The following is a 25,605-nucleotide window of genomic DNA, read 5'->3' on the forward strand; positions in this document are numbered from 1 at the left end:
GGCCACGAGAAAGCCTCTCCTCTCATCCTTCCCAATTGAGACTTCGTTTTCCTGTGTTTTAATGGCATGGTTAGCCAAGCTGGTCAAAGCCCCAGTCAGTACAATCACATGCCATCCTAAGCTTGCTTAATCGTGGCTGAATTTTGCATGGCTTCATGCCTTGTGTGAACTCAGTCAATTGGTAAGTTTGTGATTTCTTGTATTGTGTGAATCTTCAAAAAGGGTTAACCAGGTTGGGTAGAAACACAGCCAAAGAAAGGGTCTCTCCATCAGGATGGCATGAAAGGAAGTGATCTATAAAGTATTTTGCACTTCAGGCCTTCAGGGTTTTAAGATCTTCAGGATTATTTTGAGTTGTGGAGAAAAGAAACCAGCAACGGAGGCAGCCTTTACGTGAACCTCCATCTGGGCAGCAAAATATCCTTGACTGGCCCAGGAAGAGACTAAGAGATGAACCTTAATTGGGCGAGATGAAGAGATGTAAGATTTTCAGAAAGTTAGGTTCGGATCATTGAAATGGATAAAACTGTAAAGAGGGAGGGAAGAGAGGGGATCAAATGTTTGATTCAGTCAAAATTATACAGAAGAGATAGAGACCCTCCCACCCATCTTTCTTTTTTTTATCTCTTGAGGAATCAACAAGCAAGAAATATTCTACTGATTCTCCTCCCCCTTTTCCAGCTCTCATTCCTTAATTATTACACCAGAGAATTTGTCAGAGCTATTTATCATGAGTCTGAAATAGAGAAATACATACAGACTTGGGGGGGGGGGGACCCCACAACCCTCCACCATGTTTTTGCATAGAGATTCTTGGTAATTTAAAATACTGTCACTGGGATTTTTTTTTTCATGTTGTATATTGTCCAAAGAATATATTATCAAGCTGGAAAACATACCAAAAAGTACAACCAAATATTAGACCAATCTACACATTTGGGTTGTCTTAATATAGGAAAAAAAAAAGAATGCTAAGGGAAATAGCTCTGAGGTTATAAATTTACATATGGTCAGGAGAAAATGGGGAAATGACTCTCATAAATTACAACATAGAAAACATCCCATGAAATCAACTGGTAGGACTGAGACACCAGCCTCTCTTTATCCAATCTGATGTTTCTAAATGTCTTGCAGGAGGAAGCCATAGATCTGTGGTAGAGTCACGCTGTATCTGCCGAAGGTCCAATCCTGGTATCTCCACTTAAAGAAAGGCCACAGCAGGTGGGAGAGTGATATGAAGACAGTGGGGACATCTTGTCTATGTAGTCAGGGAAGATCTGGGAATTTCTGCTAGGGAGACTTTTTTAAAGGGTTTCCAAATACACATTAAGCCAAGCTGAGGCTCTTCAGTATGCTTGTAGGGTTTCCTGCCACCAATCTTCAGCAGTTGTGACCCAATAGGGCTATAAAATCCATAAAAAGATGGGATGTGGTCAAAAAAGTCAAGATGCTGGCCACAGTGGTACAATTGAAGCTTTGACTTTTTTCTATGTGCACCCACATAAAGACAGGTGGATTGATTGCCCAATTGTGGCTGCCATCTTGATTCTTTTCACCATACCTGCAGACAACCCCAGGTCCAAGTGTGGCTTTGATACTGCTGGTTGCCCAACCATGGCTTCGTATAAATTATTTCTCTTCCTTGACTACCCAGATGCTCCCTCCAAATCAGTTTCCCATTTCAGAAGCCCACCAGAACTTCTTTTCAGAGCTGTTGTCACAAGCCAGTTCCTGTCAGGCTGCCTCTCCGTCATCCCAATTCTTTTCTTACAAAATGACTTTGCTAGAGGCCTTTGTTACCAGCCCAGACCTGGAATTAGCAAACAATCCTTCCCTGCTGCCAATTGATAGAAGTTGGTCTATGTTCCCTCCTCAATCTTGGTCTTCTATCTTCCTTTTCACCATTGTTTGTTTGCTTCTGAACAAGCAGCTGTTGCGAAAGTGTTATCGGTGCACTGCGATTCTGCTCAAAGTAGGTTAGTGGGCCAGGATGCTATGAAATGTTGCCTGCTTCCTTGTCCTGCTCTGCATTTCCACTTCAGCTGAGCTATGCGGACTTGCGATTCACCTCTTTCCTGCTTCCACTCCCCCTTCCAGACCATCTTCCTTTCAGGTCTGCATCAGGGGCTTCGAACATTCACAGGCCAAGAAGATATAGTCCAAATTTCAGTGTTGGCTTCAGGGTAAGGGAGCTGAGTTCCCTAAAAACAGGATGAGCTGATTTCTCCCTTCAGTTCTCAAACTCAGAGCAACCCCTGGATTTTGTTTAGTATAAGATAGAGACATTTGGGCAGGCTTTCAAGGTTGATGTCAGTCTTTTGAGGAAGTCCAGATCAAGAAACAGACTCAGACAGGATTCCAGAAATGCTACTTCCTTCTTATAGGGTACAGTAACAGAATCTTGAAAGCTGTCCAAGTTCCTCTCTGTCCCATCTTAAAGGTAAAGGTAAAGGTTTCCCTTGACGTAAAGTCCAGTCGTGTCCGACTCTAGGGGGCGGTGCTCATCTCCGTTTCAAAGCCTTGGAGCCGGCGTTGTCCATAGGACACTTCCGGGTCATGTGGCCAGCATGACTCACGGAACGCCGTTACCTTCCCGCCGAAGCGGTACCAATTAATCTACTCACATTTGCATGTTTTCGAACTGCTTGGTGTGCAGAAGCTGGGACGAGCAACGGGAGCTCACCCCGCCGCGCGGTTTCGAACCGCCGACCTTCCGATCGACAGCTCAGCGGTTTAACCCGCAGCGCCACCGCGTCCCTCCTGTCCCATCTTACATTAAACAAAATCAAGGCAGAGCTATTTTGAGTTTCTTCCTCATGCTTGCTTGGGGCCGGAATGTTGGTTGCTAAGCAAAGCAGTCAGTAAGCAAATCCAACCCAATCTAACAACCTTTTCTAAAGTGGTTGTTAAGTGAATCACTATGGGTGTTAAGTGAATCAAGTGGTCGTTTAGCGAATCACATGGTTCCTCATTGATTTTTCATGCCAGAAGCTGACCAGGAAGATCGAAAATGGTGATCATGTGACCACGGGACACTGAGATGGTCATAAATCATGGGACGCTGCGACAGTCATAAATGCAAACCGCTTGCCAAGCACCCAAATTTTGATCATGTGACTGCGGGGATGCTGCAATGGTCATAAGTGTGAGGACTGGTCATAGTTGTTTTTTTCAGCACCAAGTCTGAACCATCACTAAACAAATGGTTGTTAAGCGAGGACTACCTGCATCTCTGGACTGTGTGATCTCTTATCCAAGTCCCTTCTTAACAGTTTTCTCATACTTTCCCCAAGGTGAGCTCTAATCTCCTTTACATAGGCTGATGTAAAGGAGAATCTCTGATGTTCTCTGATGTTCTCTCCCACACCAATCCCACCCACCATTTCTTGTTTCTCCTAATCCTTGAGCTGCTATGATATTCAAACCACGGTGTCTCTTTACATTCTCCTAAAAGATGAAATTCAAACATGATCCAAAATCCATAGCCCAAGGAAGGTCATATGGTGTCCTCCAGGAGCTGGGGACTGCACCTCCCATCAATCCCGATCATCTCCTACCTCTGCTAACAAGGCGTTGCGAGAGCTGCAGCTGAAAATATCAGAAGAGCACTAGGTTACCTATTCTCGTTGTATTCTAGTAGGAGGTCTGAGAGTTCGTTCTAGTGGCAAAGGTGCTGGATTAGACACCAGGAGACCATGAATTCTAGTCCTTCCTTAGGCATGGAAGCTGGCTGGGTGACTGTGGGCCGGTCATGCTTTCTCAGCCCAACCCACCTCACAGGGCATTTGTTGTGGGGAGAAGAGGAGACAGGAGCATGAGGTATGTACACTGCCTTGAGCTGACTAAAAATAAAGGCAAGATAAAAATCTAACAAATATAATAAAATTGGTGAAAGCCTAGTACCCAGTGTCTGGGTTAGAATTCCAACTCCCAAAATTCATAGTGTGCACAAAATCTTATATATATAAATTCCCTTCTCCCCCCCATGGGTGGCATGTGTCTTCCTCAACCCTGGGTCCTCCACCAGAGGCCTGGGAGTTTGAGGGTTCTGCACAGGATCTTAGCTGTTCCTAGCACTGCACTCTTCTGGACGGAGAGCTCTGATGTTGCTCCTGGGATCTGTTGGAGCCCCTCTCCCTGACTCTGACACATCATTGGGAAAAACTGTGTTAGCCCATGCTGGTTTGTGATTGACAGAAGATGGATTTCAAGAATAAGAGGAAGACCACAGCTTTGCCAGTTCTGCAGCTCTACAGCTCTGCTGTAATCTACTCTCTGTCCCACTCCATGTTCGCAAATCTCCCTGCACCTCAATGTATCACTCCCAATTTTTACCTGGTTGGTTGTCAGCCATCAGAATCAGATCCAGCATTAAAGTCCACATTTGCTGTTATGAAAAAAAAACCCACCCCCAGAGAAGCTGAGGCATCTGAGGAAAAAGTAATACAATCCCAGATGTCTTTTCATCCTGATGTTTACTTACCAGCCTTTGGAAAAGTACATATTAAACTCTGGCCTTTTTCTTAAAGAGCTGGTAAAATTGTTACTGGACCTATATTACTTTAGGACTATTGGCAGGGATGAATAGGACAAACACCTTCTCACAGCACTTTCAAAATCCATGCATATAGAATAGTTGCATGTTAAGAGAAATCTGTTCCAGAATACGCAGAGAAGTTGCTTATTGTAGTGGGGGGGCATTTCTTCCTTCCTTGTCTAAAGCCTCCAAACAGGTTGGTAACCTAAGTAGAACAAAGCTCATGGCATCAGAATATTGGAAAGCATCTTAGAAATCATTACTACCAATTCCATTCTCCATGGAGGCCCTGCAAGGCTGAACCCAAGCGCAGCAGCATCTCTGACAGATTGCAGTGTAGCTACTACTTAAATATCTCACCCAAGGGGAACCCACCACTTCCTGTGCCAGGATGTTCCATAGTTATTGCCAGGTAGGGAGCCTAGCCTAAAGTTTGTGTTGTCTCCCCATGACACAGTTCTGCAACGATGAAGGCATCGCAAAATGCAGAGAGGCTATTTAGTTGGGCTTTTATGATAGCACCCTCCCAGATTTTATGAGGGTCTGGTTTGAAATGCATATATTTTTACAGTACCGGTCCTGTGTCTGGGTGGACCAACTACGTTTACTTTGATTGTTCTCCTCTGTGTAATTACATGATACAGGGATTTATAACCTTGTCAAGGGCGTGTTCCCTATCACCTCCTAGACAAAAATGACAGTTAGTGTAGATTTTGTGTTTTAAGTGCAAGAATTCAACAAGATTTCTAATTAACACGTATTTATTACTGTTCATACCCACATCCTCACTGCTCATGAAAGAGGGAGAGGAAGATAGGAGAAAATGAAAACTTGTCAGTAAGACATGATCTCTCCTCCTCCTCTCTCTTCCCTCCTCCCTCCCTCCCTCCCTCCCTCCCTCCTTCCTCCTTCCTTCCTTCCTTCCTTCCTTCCTTCCTTCCTTCCCTTCCTCTCAGCTCCTCATCTAACAAAGAGAAGGAGACAGAGTAATGCTCCTAGCTCCTTTCTGCTCCTTAAGCCAGATTTCCCCAATAATATTCTTTTTTTTTCCAGAGAAGTATGAAGTGTTTTTAATAGACGTTGGCTGCTTTATTCACTGAGTCATTGATGATTAAATATTATACTCTGCCCTTCAATCATGGTTCCAGGGCAGCTGACGGTAAAATACTTTGTGTGTGTGTGCGCGCACGCGCCTTCCAGTCAGCCTTGACTCCTGGTGACCACCTGGACCAGTCCCTGCAGTTTTCATGGTAAGATTTCAGAAGTAGTTTGCCACTGCCTCCTTCCTAGGGCTGAGAGAGAGTGACTGGCCCAAGATCACCCAGCCAGCTTTGTGCTTAAGGCGGCAGATGCTTGTCTGTTTGAATTCTGAAGTCCCAGAGCACTTTAGCTTTTTCATTTTCTATTAGTTTGTCTGTTTTGTGGTCCCACAGTTCTTGCTTGCAGGCAAGTGGTATTTCTTGCAAATATTCCAATGCACCATTGTTGCTACTTTGTCATGCCATTGTTTGTAATCAGTCGGTGCGATCTTCTTTCAGCAGCTAACTACAGTACGTGGGCCACTGTTTATTCAGCTTCTTTGCAGAGACGGCATTTGCTGTCTGTTGCTGTCTTCTCAATTCTGGCTTTATATACTTTTGTTCTGCTTGGTCTTGTGCAGCCAGAATTAGCCCCTCTGTCTCTTTCTTCAACTTTCCTACTTTTAGCCATTATTATTATTATTACTATTATTAGTTAAAGTAGTATTTATTAAATTATATTCATATAATAAATGTTGGGGGGTTGATGAACAATCTGAAACTTCATGAAGGGGTCGAAGAGCTGAAGAGTTTGGGGACCTCTGATCAAAATAACAGCCCCTGTGATATAGGAGGGAAGGGATGCAGAAGACCCGGGTTCAAATCCACCTTCAGTCATGCTGGTTCATTGGGCAATTTGGGGGCCGATCACTCCTTCTGAACCCAGCCTACCTTACAGGGCTGTTGTTCTGGGGATTTCATGAAGAGAAATTCCTCTGTTGGCTCTCTTAAACTCATCAAGAAAAGGAGTCAGATCTAACAAAGAAGATGGAAGAAGTGGTAATCCCACCAACCTGGAGGGGGACACCGATTTGGGGAAGCCTGCCCTATTTCCAGCCAATCTCTTTTCTTCTGCTTTCCCTTCTTTTAGAGTCTTTTTCCCTAGAGATGCTTGAGAGCTTTTGGGGCCTTTCTGCATTGCTCCATCAACTGAGCAATGGTGGAAGCTAAAACAGGATCTGCCTACCCCCGCCCCACCCTTTGACAGATAACAAGGCTTTTCCTCGTAAAATACCTCCCAGGGTATTATTCGTAGCCTCTTGGTTTTGAATCTCAGTTTAAGGTGTCCTCTGTTACCATGATATAAACCCATCATTTCTTTGTATTTGTTAGTTTGCCGGGCTTTTAAGCTGCATTAAAAATGGCTGTACATATATTCCTTATTTTACGAAGCCAGCTTATATACTTCTTTATAAAGACAGAATTTAAATCTATCAAAGTGTGCATGTGTGAATGAGTGTCAGCATGCACATAAGTGGATGTGTGCATGGGGAATTGCACACAGCTGGTTCATGTGTGTATCCATGCATCCTTGTTTTATTTTTCTCCAGCTCCTCTCTGTGCATTATCATGATGGACAATTTGATAAGAACAAGAACAATTCATAACTTCCTGTATAAAATGGATCTGCACGTGATGCATCAAATGTTGAATTTCTGTTTTTGTTTTGTTTTGTTTTGTTTTGTTTTGTTTTTGATAGGCACTAACAACTTCATATATTCTAGAGGTGGCGGACTCGTCCCTGGGGGAGCTGGGGGTGTTGACGACCGACAGGAAGCTCTGGCGTGGGCTGGTCCATGAAGTCACGAAGAGTCGGAAGCGACTAAACGAATAAACAACAACAACAACAACTTCATATGTTACGTGGGTATCTGGAGGAGATGCATTAGAATCGATTTGAGTTCTGGGCAGGAAACCCCTCCCTTCCCCCACAGGCAGAATATGTGGGAAAGGAGGCAGAAACTAAAACTTGTTACTAGCAATTGTCCAGCTACTAAGACTACCATATCTGGGTTAGCAAAATTCAACAGTTTTTTCTCTGCTGCAATCTAGCAGTCATTCTGATTTCTGCAGCCTGGCTACAGTAAAAATTGTGGATCCCAGAGCTAGCTAGATTCCATATTGGAGCAGAATTGCCAGATGGGGACTGTTAGTTTCAATACTTTTTATGTGCTGTTGTCTTTTGCTAAATTTGGTCTGTGGATGACTGCAGGTCTCACCTATTGCTCTGTGTTTCCTTCCCAGTCAGCAGTTCTTGGCAGTGATTTCCGATTTCAAAACCATGTTTGGAAGGGCTGGTGTTAGTGCTCCTGAAAGCAGGCCTTGGCTTGTTAATTACCTTTGATCCATCATGTGATCCTATGGCCCATGTTATTCACTGTAGTACTGGGTGTCTATGAGGTTGTGGGAATGCATGTCAAACCTAAGAGCAGCTCCTTCTTAATTTCACTGCAGCTGCCCCTAGTCCATAAGGAATCTAGAAGAAGTGGTCTTGGTCTATTGACCTGGCCCAAAATTCGACTGGTCAAAATGAAAAATCAAATTCTATGAATAATTATTCCACTGCTCAGATAAATTCTTCATGAGAGCAATGGAATGTAGAAATATCAGGTGTATTAACTGCAGAGTAGATAGTTTATAGCCAACAAGAAAAAACATTCAAGTTTCTAAGAATTAGTGAATATACAGGTAGTCCTCACTTAACGACCATAATTGGGACCAGAATTTCAGTTACTAAGCAAAGTGGTCATTAAGCAAATCCAACCCCATTTCATGACATTTTTTGCAGCGGTTGTTAAGTGAATCACTGTGGGCGTTAAGCGAGTCACACGGTTCCTAAGCTGGCCAGAAGGTCAAAAATGGCGATCACGTGACCACGGGATGCTGAAACAGTCATAAATATGAACCAGTTGCCAAGCACCCAAATAGTGATCACATGACTGCAGGGACACTGCAATGGTTATAAGTGTGAGGACCAGTCATACGTTTTCTCAGCACCGTTGTAAGTCTGAATTGACACTAAATGAATGGTTGTTAAGCGAGGACTACCTATACTTTACCCAGATATTTCTACATGGATAGCAAGAAATATTGCTTTCCATCTTTTAGTTTATTGGGGCAAGGAATATCTTCTTTCAGTTCTTCCCTTTAGCCAAAATTAATGGTTCTGCTAGTCACAAGAAGATGCTGGTTGCCCATTTGAAAGCTTTCCAACTAACCTGGATAACAGCTGAAAGAATGTCATCAATTGCAGGCATGACATAGAACATTTTGAAGTCTATGACTTTCCAAATGGCTGTGGGGTTATTTTTTCTCCCACTAGGTGGCACTATGGGGGTTTAAAATAAAAGATCCAACTTCTGCTCACTTAAGTTGCTGCCTCTGATTCCACAGGCTTAGTTTTGGGGCTTGCAAGGTGCTAGTCCTCTTGAAGAAAAGATTTGAAAGAATAACCTACCTCCCAGCTCAAAACAAAAAAAGAGTGCTTTAAAAGGTGCAGAGAAGGTTAAGTAACATTGCTAAAGTGTAGGATTTCTTTCTCTTTTTACTTCAGGAATACAATGAGAAAGAGTGTGATAAAAAAATACATATGGGGTGGTGACAAAGTGAAGAGAGATTACATTCCCCCCCATGCAAGAATGGAGGAGATGCAATTCTACTCTCCCCAAATGATAAAATCAGCAAAAGTTTAGAACTGTCACTGGCCTTGAAGGTGTTTTAAAAAGGAATTAAACTAAGCAATGGAGACATTTTAGCAAGGGAGAATATACTTAATGATGCAATTTCCTACAGAGGAACATTATAGGTAGTCCTTACTTAACAACCATTCATTTAATGATGGTTCGGACTATGACAATGCTAAAAAAACCGACTTACGACCATTACAGCATTTGGCTGGGGAATTCTGGGAGTTGAAGTCCACACATCTTAAAGTTGCTAAGGTTGAGAAACACTGCGTTAGTATATGGAAGTCATCACCACAAGATACAGATCTTGGCTTTGCATAAGGAATATCCTAGCATATTTACTCAGAAGTGCAAGCCAAATAGGTCTGTTTGTAAGATGATAGCTTATATTTTTCCCAATGTGTACATTCCTCTAGTGATGATGATCTGTTGTTATACGATTATGCTTCTTTACCAGCAGCTTACCTTATCTAAATACAATGCAGCTGCAGTTTATAAGCAGGGCCTTTGCTGCAGTAGCCTCTCCTACTCCGGAATGCTATTCCGGAACAGATTAAATAGGCACCAATTCTGATACTATGTTAAAACCTTCTTGCATTTGGAAAAAATGTTCTACATAGCAATGGTCTTAGTTCAATTGCTTTTTTAGTTTGGTTTCTGTTTTTTAATCAGTCTGTCACTGTATGTTAACACTGTGTTTAATACCCTAGAACCCTTTTGATAAAGGGCAGATAATAAATTTTAAGCAAGATAAATAAATGAAAAAGCACAGTATACAAAAGAAATAGTCATCGTTTAGCAATCACAATTGAGACTGGCAACTTCATCTTTAAGTGAAGTGCTCACTAAGTGAAACCGTGACTGTGATTATGATCTTACTTCAGCTTTCCTTTGCTTTGCAGATCTGCGAAAGTCGTAATGTGAGGATTGGTCACAAAGTTACTTTTTCATCACTGTTGTAATGGCGAACAGTTGCTGAACGAGGCAGTCGCTAAAATGAGATCCCTATAAGTGCCTTTTCTGCCATGGTACCTGCCCTCTGGAACGTCATCCCTCTTGAGGTTAGGATGGCCCTGACCCTTTTGGCTTTTCGGAAGGCCTTGAAGACCTGGCTTTGTGCCTGGGCCTGGGGCCCCAAGTGTGCAAAGGGCCCCATTTCATGGTTGTGTTGACATAGATTTTAAGATCGCTTGGCTGTATTTATACTTAATTTTCTGTATTGTTTTAATTGTTTGTTTTTTATTATTGTTAGCCACTCAGAGTCACTGGTCTGAGATGGGTGGCTATATACATTAATTAATTAATTAATTAATTAATTAAATAAATAAATAAATAAAAGCTATGTTAAAACGAATGTGTGTCCATATCTGTAAACCCTCCCATACACATAGGTACACACACACACACACACACATACAGATATGGTAATACATATGCTTAGTGCCAGAGAGCAATCTTTTTAATAAACAAATCTATGCTGTTGCTAGATTTGGGGGGGGGAAGACACAAAAGTGTGAACGCAGTGCAGAAAACGAGGAAAAAAGCAATGGAGACCATGTTTGGATTGTTTGATCAAAGTAAAACAGTTCAGAACGACAGAAATCCAAGGATGCAAAGCCGAGGGGCGGGCCCTGGACCCAGAGGGGTGGAGCCTGGGCTGAAATTGACAGGGGGTGGGCGGGGTTCGAGCCGGGGATTTGTCATGTGAGTTTCCCATGCTTCTGGTCCTGTACATACCAACCTCTGGAAGAAAGTAGGTTAGCAGTTCTCCAAGAGCGCCGGGCTGGGAGAGGAGGCAGGAGAAAGGAAGGTGTGGAGACGTCAGAAGGAAGGCGCTTCCACCACTTCTCATGAATCATTAGGCGAGCTGCAAAACACCAAGAGAAGAGAGGAAACCAGGCGAGAGAGGAAACTTTATACCCTCCGCTCCCCGCCGAATCTATTTATTTCCCCCCACTCTCCTTCTGCAAGGACTTTTGTTCCTGGCGGTGTGTTCTCTTCCATGCTATTTCCAGAAGAGCGGTAAGAGAAGGACACATCGGCGAAGAAGATGCGAGGTAAGGATCTGTCCTGGAGCCTTTTCGTCCAGGTGGCTGGGAGGCGCGCGATCGCGCAACCAGGCGCGATCCAGCCCAGAAGAGATCCGAAGTGTCTTCCCTGGGAAGCGAAGCGGGACCGTTTCTTCGGAAGCAGGTCCCACTCTGCTTTGGGGCTTCCCTAGAAAGGAGAAGAGGCTCGCCGTGTTTAAGGGGCTTAGTGGTACCGCTCGGTTGCCCTCGCGCGCGGTCTCCCCTCCTCATTCAATAATTAATCGTGTTTTCTTCTGACATCCAGCCAGTTCACGCGTGGGTATTCTTTTCCAGATGAAGCTGCTGCACTTTAGAAACGAGGTTTTAAAAGAAAGAAATGGCAACTGGCTGGTAAACAGTTTACCAAGCAACTAGTAAAACAGATACATCTTTACCCGTTGAATAATCCCAAACAGTGCCTTGTGATATAGAATAAGGGGGGGAAATTGTTCTGTTCCAGATGTGCATTTTGAGTCCGCCTTTTGTTAAGCGACTTGTATTAAAAACACTGCATCATTGTTGTGGTGATGATGATGATGATGATGAGTTCTGCTTTAAGGAAAAATTGTATTTGGGTGCAAAACACGTTAAAGGATGGAGGGGGGTTTTGTTTTATATAATAACATAATCTGTACAAATCCATATCTAGCAGTTTTATGTTGCAGACATAGATAGCAGGGAGATAAATTATTTCCACATGCAGACCAGCATGTGTTTGTATGTGTAAATCCATCACTCCATCCTTGCCCCTCATCCCTTTTCATTTTATGGATTCTTTTTCCTTAAAAAAAAGTTTATATTACTTGCTAGGTTTTTTTTTAATAATCTTCTTTGACCTGGTGATATTTCCTGCCAACAAGTATTTCAGGCTTTATCCTGAAATAAACCCTAAAAATAATGAAGGAATAGATCCTTTTACTAAGAAACGGATCCTTTTGATCACAGTGGGGTTTACTTTTGAATAAAGTCTTTTCCAGTTTCTCATCCCTACCCTGGGAAGTCATTTAAGGTATAATTTGATGAGTTCTGTAAAGGACTTTTACTAGCACTCAGCGTGAGTAAACTGGAAAGCAGAATGTAATCTGATCCATATCATTTTCATTTGAGCGCGTAAGAATCAAAGACCAATATATCCAGACGTAAAACAGGTATAGATTTCAATATGGGAGTGTTTTTTCCAATTCTGGTTCTTTGGAGTTGTGGATAATGGACTCTGTACTTGCTCAGAGGTACTGTTGTTACATTCTATGAGCTTTGACTAACATTTTGCCTTGGGCAAAGGAATAATTTTATTTTTTTTTCCCTCCATCATACCTTATGTCATTAATGAGTCATACTAGAAAATGTCAGATAGGTTTGTCAAATAGGTTTGGTCTGACGTTTTATACTATGGCGCTTGATGTTGTTTCTTATTTTCAATGATTTATAAATTTTTATCTGGGGACTTGGGGTATTTTATTTTATTTTATTTTATTTTGTCTGTGTGTGTATGACATACAGCAAGCAAAATATAATTTTGGCGCTTGAGACATGGTACGTTTCTTCTTTTTCTATGATTTAACGTACACACAAAAATTATAAAAGAGGGACAGGAGATACTGAATGAAAGCATGCCTGAAATTAAGCCTCAGAAAGTAAGGACGGGGTGAAAAAAAGGAGAGCAGAAGACTTTTTTTAAAAAACCATTTAATAAATAATAGAGCTCTCATTCTGCCTGGCAGCTGTCCATCCACTGTTAAAAGTTCAATTTTGTGTGCATTCAAACTTCCATGTATATATTTCTAGCTGTCCTTCTGCTGATTAAAATAAGTGCGGTGGCAAGCAGTGTATATGTCCAGCTAAAAAGGGGAAGGGAGGAGAGAAAGACTTCTAGGCCTTTCTCATTTCATGAATTTTTGAAATCTTTCGCCGATTGTTAGACATTAGGGACGAATAAGGAATCAGGAAAGGGGAAGCGTTTTGAGTATGCTGCAGAAAGTAAGCAAAACCATGACACCCAGATTTCAGAACTGTCCCTCTTCAGCCAGTCCGTTCTCCCAGTTGTTTCGATTGCAGCGGCGTAGACATGTGTGTAATGAATAAATTAAATAAACAAATAAACACGGAACACCTTGAATGGGCCTTCTGCTAATGGTGCGTATAGCACAAAACTGCACCCCTGCCCGGGTCTGAGACGAGCACAGCCCGTTTTGGCCTGTCCTCCTGTCCCTACCCTCACTTAGCCGGTGAATCATTCCCTGAGGCAAATTGCACCAACATTTATTTTCTTTTTCCTCATTTTCAGTTCATGCCATCTGCTTATCCAATTTTTTGCAAGGTCATGACCTCTGGGGTAGAAAACACATACCTGGTTGCTGGACTCTGAAGAAGACCCAGTTTTGAGGCGGGCTGGAGGGTTTGGGTGGATTGGCTTGGAAGAAAATCTTGCTGAAAGACACTGGTCTTTGCTGAGGGAGAATGCTTAAGATCGCGCTGCGCGACTGAGGCCAAAGGAGGAATTTCCTCTTGAAGCCATTTCTCTGCCTGGGAGGGAATGAGCAAAATTGGAGCAATGTAAGGTTTAATTAATGCTTGAAGAACGTTGCTTTGTAATCCAAAGCCTGGCATGTTGCTGCATCAAGGATGGGGGAAGTCATTTATAATTTTGCTTCAACTACCTGGAATGGCTTAGAGCTCCTTTGAGTGCCGTTATTGTGTTGTTCTTGGAAAATAAAGGGACCCATTTTTATTTATTTATTAAATTTGTATGCGGCCTGACTCCCAATGACTAGGTGGCTAATCTGGGCTCAGTTCCTTATTTCGATTTATTCGTCTCCTGGACTGGATGTAAAAACGGACCAGGAATAAAGGAACTGCGTAAACTAATGGCTTGCCTGCTCAAATGCCAAAATAAATTACGTCTTACCCTCCCCCCTCTAAACATAATTCCCTTTTATATCTTTTTCTATCCTTCTTCCAGACCCGCTAATCTAAATCTTGACTCCTTTAGTCTTTTGCATGTCTTTTGCAGTGCAGATGATGCAGAACAGGGCCGATTTTTAAGAATCCCAAACTCCCAATTTGGAAACAGGTTAGGATTTGAGGATTTGGTGCTTCTGCTGATCCCTAAATATCACCGCAGAGGCAGACATGCTGCTTCTCCAGCATGCATGCTTCGTTGGTGTTTGCCTGAAGTCCTACGGGCTCCGCCATTTTTCCTCTCCAGCGGCCATTTTAACCTACAGCCCGGGTATGCGTTGCTCCTCTCTAGCATTGCACAATGCAGCTAAAAGGCATTGGGTGGAGAAGGATTGCGGTGTGAGTGCTTAAGGATGAACTGGTAGAGGGATCGGGGTGGAAAATAGAATTCTGGGGAAAAATGTGTTCTCTCTGAGCTTAGAACCTTAGATTAGGTGCAAACCAGCTTGTGAAGAGCTTGCACAATGGGGAAAAAAGGCCAAATCCAATGTTTGGCAGTGAATCATGATGGAAAGAAAACAGCCAAGCATTCTGTCCATGTAGATCTCTTGTTTCAGTGTAATAATTGCAAATACTTTATGCAGTGAAAAACCCAGAATATATCTTAGTGCCCTGTAGAAACTGGTTAAGGGACACAACTCTGTATCTGTGTAGCTCTGGATGGGCCTCTTCCTTCTTCCAATCATAGCAAGGGGAATATTTTTCTGGTGCTTTTTATTATGACAGAAAAGGACAATGTGTTGGGGGGGGCAAGGGTGTCCTCTTAATGTTCCTCATTTACATGCAATTTTTTAAGCATTTTATTTTTTGTCGTTGCACTAGTGGGTTGTGCCTGAACTAGATTATTTTGTCCTTGGGGAGCAGGGTGGTCCCAAAACTACATGGAATCATGTAGAAATTACGTTCAGTGACGGATGGCTAGAGTGTCTGCCTGAAATTTGCCACAGAAAAATGAATGAAGGGTTGGTTTTTGTGCTTCTCTCTCCACACTGGTGTCTTGATACAAAACAAGATTTTTTCTAATATGAGGCAGAATTCCAGCAGTCACTCTTCTAAGAAATCTAGGATAACAGAAGATATGGCCTGAAAACATTTTTGTCTGTTCTGAGATTCAGAAGAAAGAAAGTGGAGCATATCTGGGTGGGAAGGCGGACAAGTAAACTTGTTTTGCTCATCCCAAGAGATGGTGGGGGAGTCTCCGCACTGGCCTTGATGTGAAACGTGAATCAAATGGAAATGTTGGCTCTTCAGTTGTTAAAACATAGGATGGCGATGTGAGTGAGCCACTGTGACATAAGGGAGGTTTGATTTGGACCTATCATTACTTGATTACTTGATGCCCAAATTTGATCCTAGGCCATAAATGTGCAGTTGAAGCCCTGCCTTTTTTTTAATGTGTGTCCCAGCCACCATCTTGACCTTTTTGACTACCCCTGTACTCCTCTACCTATTATATAAAAAACTCTTTTCCAGTTTGGTGATGGGTGTGAATCTTCAAACTTTAATTAAGTCTTTAAAATGTACAATTCGTGATAAGTAGAAAAAGAGAATGCTCTGTTTGGTAATCCATGTAAATGTCAGGCTTGGAACAGATGAGATTTTTTTTTTCCTATCATGGTGGAATCCAGGTACATTCCATAATAGGGAATATGGGTACTTTATTCAATGAAGATACTTTGATAGAGTGGACAGTGGGATTTAAGATGGAAAAGTTGGAGAAGGATAATCCTAAAGCCCTAAATAATTGCCAGTTTCCATACAACAGGGTTAGGAGCAGAGCTGCATTCTTCCTGAGGATGCAAAGTAACTTCACCTTCGAATAATGGTATTTTCTTTTAAGGACTGAGAACGCAGGTGACCCAGAAGCAACTTTAGGCAACAAGCCACCATTTTGCTGCTAGACCAAGCAGTGATGAATTGGCTCAAACATCAGGAGCCCAATTTCTCACTTACTTTCTCTGAGGAAGCAAAAGCTAAGGTTTCAGAACGGCTTAGCACTCCTTTGACAGATCGCATCCCCCTGAATACCTGGCCCCTCCTATGGGTGTGATGTCATCATCTTTAGCCCCCAAAATAGGAAGCCAGAAGAAAGTATAACCCTACTATAATCTAGAGCAGTGTTTCTCAATCTCAGCAACTTTAAGAGGGGTGGACTTCAACTCCCAGAATTCCCCAGCCAGCCAGCTGGCTAGGGAATTCTGGGAGTTGAAATCCACCCATTTGAATAGTTGCTGAGATTGAGAAACACTGCAGTAGGGGAACAGGGCAATTCAGTAAATATAGGTTTTGTTTTTTGTTTTTAAACAAATGGAAATATTCAGTGACAGGATCTAAGGAGTATGTCTGATATCACACAGAAGGCTTTTCCTTCGTGTCAGGAAACTTGTGTAGAATGTTTCAAGTGGTACATTACCACATTTTTCAAAGATATTTATTTATTTATATCCCTCCTTATATTTTTTTGGTTTATATCCAGCCTTATTTATGTATTTAGATCCCCCCATCCATCCTTTCAGGTTCTCCACATCGTTTTAAATAAATTCCATGCTATGGTTTGGATTCAGATGTAATCATGACAGGAGGCTTCTTCTAGAGCATGTCATCCCTAGGTCCCTTCTCAGCTTGTTTAACTTAATGTCTGAAGTTTGATATTATAGTAAAAGTGGGTATGATACAGCTTCTTGATACATGTCTCAAGAAGATGTGCATTAGCCCAAGCGGTTTGCCCCAAATTTTTAATGTGACACATAATGGATCTGTGGAATTCCCAATCCCAAGATGTGGATATGGCTTGCTTACAAGATTTTACAGAAGCTTTAGACAAATTTGTGGAAGCTTTTAATATTGAGTAACAACATCAGAATCTCCTTTCTAAATCAGTGTTTCTCAACCCTGGCAGATGGAAGATTTGTGGATTTCAACTTCTAGAATTCCCCAGCGAGCCATGCTGGCTGGGAAATTCTGGGAGTTGAAATCCACGTATCTTAAAGTTGCCAAGATTGAAAAACACTGCTCTAAGTATTCATCACTAGGGAGCCTTGGGAGAAGAAAAAGACTGCTGGTGGCTAGGCTAGGTAGACCTTTGATCCAATCCAGTTAATGCAATATTTAATTTCTCCCTTTTCTTTCATCCTTTATATCAAGCTTCTCCAATCTAGGAACTTTCAAAATACCGTATATGGGCAACTCTCAGAGTTCCTAGCCAGAATGGCCATTTCTGTGAATTCTGGGAATTGCAGTCCAAAGACTTGGCAGGTGTCAGTTGGGAAGGCTGATGTATATTTTTAAGTGGGTCCTTCAGACAGTTAAACAAGAATATACTTCAGCATAGCCCCATGTAACTCAGCCCCTAATGTTCTGAAAAAGTGTTTTTCTCTTGTATTTTGCATTTGGAAGCCTTCAAGCACCAGAGTGCATCATCCAAGTATACTGGGTAGAAAAGCAAAATCTGATCTTGACATTTAAATTTCCTCTCCACGTTCTTTTCTCCTTCTCCAGTTCCCCCTCAAACTTGCCATAAATTCTCCCCTCCTGCCACCACCAACTTAATAATTGGTTTTAGCTGTTTTCCGAGTTGGATTGGCTGTCTTTTGATTGTCCACAATCACTTTGTTTGGGCCTTATTTTCCTATTTTGTAGAGGCAAGAACATGGCACCGCTTTGGGTTTGGCAAAGTGCTTGTTCTAGTGACCTAGAACTGTCAGGGTGTGTTTGTGTGTGTTTGGGGAAGGGAGAGGTGAGAAAAATCAGAAGTCCAGAAGAGGGTGGAAAAAATAACAGAAGGAGGGAGTAGACCCAAATGACTTCATAAATAGAGAAACTTGGTTGATATTGAAGTTGGCAGCCAGGTGCAGAGATTGTAGACCATACACTTGCTGCATCAGAGTTGTAAATTTATAAAGAATAGGATGGTTATTAGGAGTAATAAAGACTAAAATACGCTTTACTGCTGAAAAGTCCCAGGGAAGGCATCAGGATTTACTTCTAGGCAAACGTGTTCAGAATTACATTTCATGTTTGCAGTCCTATTCATATTATGGAATTATGCTGTAAGATTCCAGTTATAAACACCTTTACTTGGAAGAAATCCCACTGAACATAGTGAGATTTGGTTTACAATAAACGTGCCAAAGGTATTACAGCATACTGTATGCTGTCCATTGGGACTCAGTCTTGAGTTCAACCACCCCATTCTTAGCTGTGTTGCTATCTTCTTCCTTAGCTGGCATGCTTGCAATGTAGAAGTACTAGCCTACCTAATCAAGTTATTATAAGTCTTGCAGGGCTTATCTATCTGTAAAGTTTTGAGGATTTGGAAGAGCAGGATTTGAAAGATATCTCAATTACTACATCCTTTTTAGCCTGGCAACATTTTAAATGCCATTTTTTTTTTAAATGCAGACAATGCCTACAATGGTATCCCCAAATATCAACTGAGCATCCACCAGTCAGTCTAGGGCAGTGACTAAACGCTGGTCTAGGGGGTTCAGAATGTATTTTGTGACGGTGAGAGTAAAATCTGCCACTGCTTGATTTTTACACCTCCCGAGAAGTTTGCCTTGCAGCCCTGCAGAATTCCTAGCCAGCAAAATCACAGTTTGGGGGAATGCTGAAAGTCACAGGCCCGATGTATCTGGGGGATTTCAGGTTGCACTGAACTCATGTCTTTCACGGAGATGGAAGAATGCAGGTTCTGGATATGGGGAGCATTCATAGAGTTGTCATAAAGAAAAGCAACTGAAGTCTTTCACCAAAACTTTCAGAGGAGAGAAGGCAGAAGGTTTTGAGAGGAAGAGCTTGGCAAAGGCCGTTGTCCCAATACAAAATCAGTTTTGGCAGAGAGCACATCTCCAAGGAGTAAACCATCCGGTTAGATTCTTTGTTCCCTGACTGTTCTTTTTCACCCATTCTGGAGTCTGGAAAAACCGGGTGGCCTGTCAGATTTCCTTGCCTTTTGAACAAACCCATTGACTCGACAGGATGATAGCTCTTTTTGGTTTGCAGCCCTGCTTGCTTAAGCAAACAAGCTGGCTCAGTAGGCAGCAGGAATCCAGCCTATTGAAACACGTACAGAAATTATTTAAAAAAAAACCACAAGGAGGTAGATCGGGCCTCTCTTTCCCCGTCAGAATTCCTGGGAGTCCTGAGATGTTTCCTATGTGCGAACATGTGTACGAGTTAATTTGTTTTGTTCCCGAGGTGGTGTGTTCAGTTCGGGATCTCTTTATCCAGGGAAAAAAAGCACATAGTCCCAGTTGTGGTTGGTAAGAGATTTACAACATGCTCATGCAGATTTTGGATTATTTAAAGCCAGCCTGGCTGATTGGGATCTATGAGTAGGTGATGGGAGGATTGTAGATGAATGCAAGTTTCTGCCTCTTGGTTGTTTTAGCCTTCCTGTCAGCTGAACCATTGCAAGATTCAAAACAAATTCCTAAGCTGAAGATGGGTGTCAAGGATTCAAAGCCTTTCACTGGAAGTGTATGTCTTTTGCCACTGTTTTGGTTATTAAATCGTGGGGTTCTTGTTAAAAATTCAGTCTTGCCCACTCTTACTATAAAAAACTTTGCAGGCAGACAATTGTTTCTGAATTTTTTTGTCTGTAAGCCAAAGGTGACACAGAAATGTGTCAGCAACTGGGCAAGGACACAATGTTGTGGGTAAGTGATTTACAGTATGTGGACTGACTTGGGAGGCTACTTTAAAATGACTGTTGAATTTTGTTGTTTGCTGCTATGTGGATCCACATTCCTGTATTCCTTACTCCCAACATTTTACTGTAGTTTGAATAGAGCAGTATTTCTCAACCTTGGCAACTTTAAGATGCGTGGACTTCAACTCCCAGAATTCCCCAGCCAGCCGTGCTGGCTGAGAAATTCTGGGAGTTGAAGTCCACGCATCTTAAAGTTGCCAAGGTTGAGAAACACTGGAATAGAGGGTTAGTTTTTAAAACTGTATAGCCAACCTAGTAAAACTAGGGTGAAATAGTCCCTGCTATGAATCCTTGAAATTCACCTCATGGTCAAGTTACTTGCTTAGCGTCACCTTCTGATATATGTAGGTAATATCTCTGACCTACTTTACAGGGTTGTTGTACATAATTATTTCTGTAATGAGGGTCATACCCTTGCTAAGAAGAGAGGGCTAATAAGGTAGCTTGATGACTGGACCAGGATTAATAAGCCAGGTTCAAACCCCTATTCAGCTATGGTGAAATGCATTACAGTAGTTTCTTTCCCTATTCTGTCCTACACTACAGGGTTGCTGAATGGATAAGACTGGGAAGCCACATATACTTTTTTTTAGCGCCCCTTAGAAGGAAGGGTGAGATAAAAATGTAATAAATTCATTAATAAAGTTAAATAATTAAGTCTAAAAAGAAAAGCCCCATTTCAACTAGGCTGGCCCACCCAATATCTCCAATAAGAAGCGCTGTCAGGAGGGCATTGAATTGGGAAATTCTGTTCTGGAGCTCTGGCAAAATCTGGCAATTCTGCAATATGTGTAAATTGTCTATACAAATGTTTGCATAATGCATAGAATCTATTCTTTACCACATCGTTAAAGGGATGGGAGGAAGTGTATACGAACGTTTAGAACGTTGCAGTTACAAATTTCAGTCTGTGACCAACAACATCCGTCTTCCCCTTAAAAATAAATCAAAAACTCTACTTTTCTAGCTGTTATTAAGAAACACAAAAACACTGGAAATGATCCATAAAATGGCCAGAACTGGAATAGGGTGATAATTATTGCTTACAGCATTCATTGCATCACTGAAGGAAATCCATTATGTTCTTGCAGTGCTGAGGACTAGAAACCTGTTTTTTTTTTAATTCTTGCGTTATTGGTTCACTAAATTTCCCAATTCCCAGCTGCCAAGGATTGACGTCTCAGTGCTGTGTATCATTCCAATGACCTTCTCCTTCTAGGAGGAGAACCATGTTAGTCTGTGGTGGCAAAACATCAGGATCCTGGTAGCTCCTTTCCCAACTAACAAATTTTATGAAAAGGCATAAGCTTTCGTGAACTGCAGCTCCCAAAAGCTTATGCCTTTTCATAAAATTTGTTAGTTGGGAAAAGAGCTACCAGGGTCCTGACTGATGGTCTTCCCAGGATCTTATAAGGGGAGAGGGGAAAAAAAATCAAGTGAAAATCAAGCAGATTTGCTGAACCTCAAGAATTGGCAAAATATGAATGAGTGTGTTATTTTTTTAATGTGGCCTACAAAAGAACCTGAATATGTATATTTCTGCCAAGCATATTTCCCCACATCTTTTAAGTTGCTTTTAACTATGGGGCTGGGTTTCTTTTTTTTCCTTCAAAATCAGGTTTGCAATGCCTGCAGTTTTCTTGGCAATGTTTTTCGGAAGTGGTTTGCCCTTGCCTTCTTCCTAGGGCTGAGAGAGAGGGAAAGACTGGCCCAAAGTCACCCAGCTGGCATTCATACCTAAGGCAGGACTAGAAGTCACAGTCTCCCAGTTTCTGGCCCAGTGCCTTTAACCACTGCATAAAACTGTCTCTCTCGAACTATGTACCTCTTCTTTTATGATCCTCCTTATTATGTAACATAACTTATGCATCCCTACCTTTGTACAGACATTCAGACTTAATTTGATCTTTCTTCTCTGTCCTTCATTTCTTCTTGTGATTTTCCTTTCCTCTTATATTCCACTGCAGTTTCTCATCTCCCATCCCACCCCTAAATTGCTTGTTTTTTTTAATTTTACCTTCAAAGGTTGGGTCTCAGATCATACTTGTATTTATATATCCCACCCTTCCTCCAAACGGCAATTGTGATTCTTCTTATCCTTCTGTACTATCCTTGCACAGCAGCCTTGTGACATCATTAGAATGGTCTAAGGGAGCTTCATGGCTGAATGAAGATTTGCACGTAGGTTTTCCCCAATTCTACTGCTTTTCAGTTGCTCTGTCAATGATTGCTTAAGATGTATTTGATGGAAATTAATAGGATCTTTACCTCCCAGATTAATATTTATTTATGTATTTATTTTCTATCCCACCTTTATTATTTTTATAAATAACTCAAGGCGGCAAACATACCAAATACTCCTTCCTCCTCCTATTTTCCCCATAACACAGGCCCGCAACTAGGGTCTGTGTCACCCGGGGCAAACATGGATTCTGCGCCCATTTTGGCATCCCCCCAGCATGGCACCCAGGCCATATGCCCCGCTTGCCCCCCCTGCCACAACAACAACCCTGTGAGGTGAGTTGGGCTGAGAGAGAGTGACTGGCCCAAGGTCACCCAGCCGGCTTTCATGCCTAAGGCGGAACTAGAACTCACAGTCTCCTATGCAACATGGAACATAATTATCCTTCAGATTGCACAGTTCATTAATATCTACAGTGGGCAATGTATCTCAGTGTACCAAAATGTGTTTAAAAATATACATCTTTCCAGTTAAAAAAATTAAATGCATATTAGATTTGGTATGTCAATATATATGCACTAAGGAAAAGAAAACTGTGCTCCAGAACATGTGTTCCAATTGAATGCTTTGTGCAGATTTAATCTTCCCCCTTGCAAATTAATGTGGGAATGGAACACACACACAAAAATTATTTTGGCACCCCATGTTGGTGCCAACAGCTCTGCTTGATATAACTCCTGTGCACTACTATAACTTCTCAACTTGCCTAAGTTTGTTTGTGCTTGTTTAGATTTATAGGATGTGATGCCTTCTAGATGGAGTCATCCAGAACTCACAAAAGAAATCAGCATGATAACATGGCACTGCAAGTTGTCAATGGAACCTGTGGCTTCCACTAAGTTCAGGGGGCATCACCATGCATTGGGGTTAAAAAGGAAGAAAAACATTGGTGGTTGCACTGCAGTGCAGATATGAGAGTTTTTTGGAAGGATAAGAAAGGAATGGGAGGAAGAGTAAATGTAAATCAACAAGAGAAAAATGGTGAATCCATAGGTAGGCTATAAATGTCCAACTGGCAACTCAACCAGGTAGCAGGAAACTGGGAAGTAGCATTTCGAATCATTGAGAGGTAGGGAGGGTCCATTCCACCATCATAGGTTTTTTTTTTAAATTCTAAATCATTGATCCATCTTGTCCATTAATGCATTAAGAATGCATTCTAGTTGGTAGCGTGAAGATCCCTCTGTCTAGAGCAGTGTTTCTCAATCTTGGCAGCTTTAAGATGTGTGGACTTCAGCTCCCAGAATTCCCCAGCCAGCATGCTGGCTGGGGAATTCTGGGAGTTGAAGTCCACACATCTTAAAGTTGCCAAGGTTGAGAAACACTGATCCAAAGGGCTGCTTCCCAATCTGTGGCTGTGCTCACACAACATGCTAAACCCTGCAACTGGGTTAGCAAAAGACAGTTGCTGTATTTAAATAACAAGGTAGTCCAATGAAATAAACCCAATTACAGTTTAGTGTGTTGGCCTCATTCATGTAACGTGCCGAGATAATAGCTGGGTTTCTTAAAACATGCTGAAGCACACAACCCCCTGCTTCTTAGAGTGGGTTATGCAAATACATCCTTAACTTCTATGATTCCAGTATTATATTATTCTATGCCTGATGGTCCATTCAGAGAAAGAAGATGTTGACCTACTTGGATCTTTGGAGATGATACAGTAAGGCTGTTATCTTTAAGTTTGTCACAATCAAACTGGTATAAAACCAGAATTTGGGGCATCTGGCTCAGTTGTTTGAGAACTCATGGCTGTATGAATGGCTTCCATGGGGAAAATGTTATCTCTTGTTATCTATGTACTTCATACCAGCTACAGCTGCCTGAATCTATTTATGTGATACCTCTATTAGGGGTGGTCAGGTTTTAAACTTGCAGGATTTACTTTGTACTTCATTAGAACTGCTCCAGGTAGAACCAAGTGCAAAATGATATAAGCTAATTTCATATATCACAGTAAGCCATAGTTCAGTCTAACTGTGATTTGTTGAATAAACTGTAATGGCTAGGTTCATATATTGCACTAAACCATGAGTCACCAAATCACAGTTGACTCGATTCACACAGCGTTGCAAACCTAATATTAAACAAATCACATTATGGTTTGGTGCAGTGTGTGAACCCAGCCGCAAGCTGTACAACATGGTTTCTCTGATTAGTAGGGAAATACAAGCATTTTGACATTTGCTCAGCCTACTGTCCTCCCATGCAAACAATTGCTCCTGGTTCATCCCATGCTTTCTTAATTTCAGTTACCTAATTTAAGAAAGGAGGTATCACTTGATTGCTACTAATGTGAACTGTGATTCAGCCCCCTTACACGTCACTCAACAATCACTTGGTTGGATTTTGATCTTGAGATCCAGTACTATCTTCTCATTGTCCCTACCTTTGTACTCATGTATATGCATTGCTGTGTGATACAGTTAAACTGCATATGACTCAGAGGAGAGGTAGCTGAAATAGCAAAATATCGCACCTCTGGCATTAATCCATGCTCAAGAACCTTTTTGAAATTGTTTGTTTGTTTTGGAGGCATCCCCAAATTTTACCAGTACCATCATCAATACAAACGAGGGCCAGAGTTTCCAATGCGTGCATCTATGGTTTTTTTAACATCTGAAAAGTGCCAGGTTCTAGAATTCTAACCTAGAAAAGTGCCAGGTTCTGGAATGCTAATCTAAGTGGCCACAATTCTCCATGTTTACTTTTAATTCATTGTTTCCCAACCATGGCAACTTTCAGATGTATGGACTTCAACTCCCAGAATTCTCATCAATGGCCATGCTGGTTAAGGAATTCTGGCTACCGAAGGAAGTTGCTAAGATTGGGAAACACCACTTTAAAGTGTTTGAGGAGGGTGGTTCAGTGTGGCGAGCAATCATACATTTCTTGAAACAAAAACAGGCTGGAACATAAATGAGAGTGGGGCCCCTTCCATCTGAATTCGTGAGACTGAACTGCAGAGTCTCCATAGCAAGGGGGAATGCATACTCCATAGATTTTTAAAAATTGTTTCTAAAATGAAATGTTTAAAATTGTTAAATAGCTTACTGTCTGGGGATGGAGCTACGGATAAATTGGGAGAGGGGATGGGGTTGAAGGAAGAGTGATGAAACAAAGAGGGCAAATGCACTAGTTACAACATTCTCCACTTACCAACAAGTCTTGTCCTCTTGAATCCCCGATGATTCCCCCAACTGTGAACAGGCGGGATTCTAAGTCTTAATTGAGACTTCCTTCCCTTCCCCTGCTCCACAGCATTGATCTTCCACGCATTTCTGCAAAGCGTTGTGGGCCAGAGACCTATTTTTCCCAGGA

This window comes from Candoia aspera, chromosome 1, assembly GCF_035149785.1.
Source record: "Candoia aspera isolate rCanAsp1 chromosome 1, rCanAsp1.hap2, whole genome shotgun sequence".
Taxonomy (NCBI): domain Eukaryota; kingdom Metazoa; phylum Chordata; class Lepidosauria; order Squamata; family Boidae; genus Candoia; species Candoia aspera.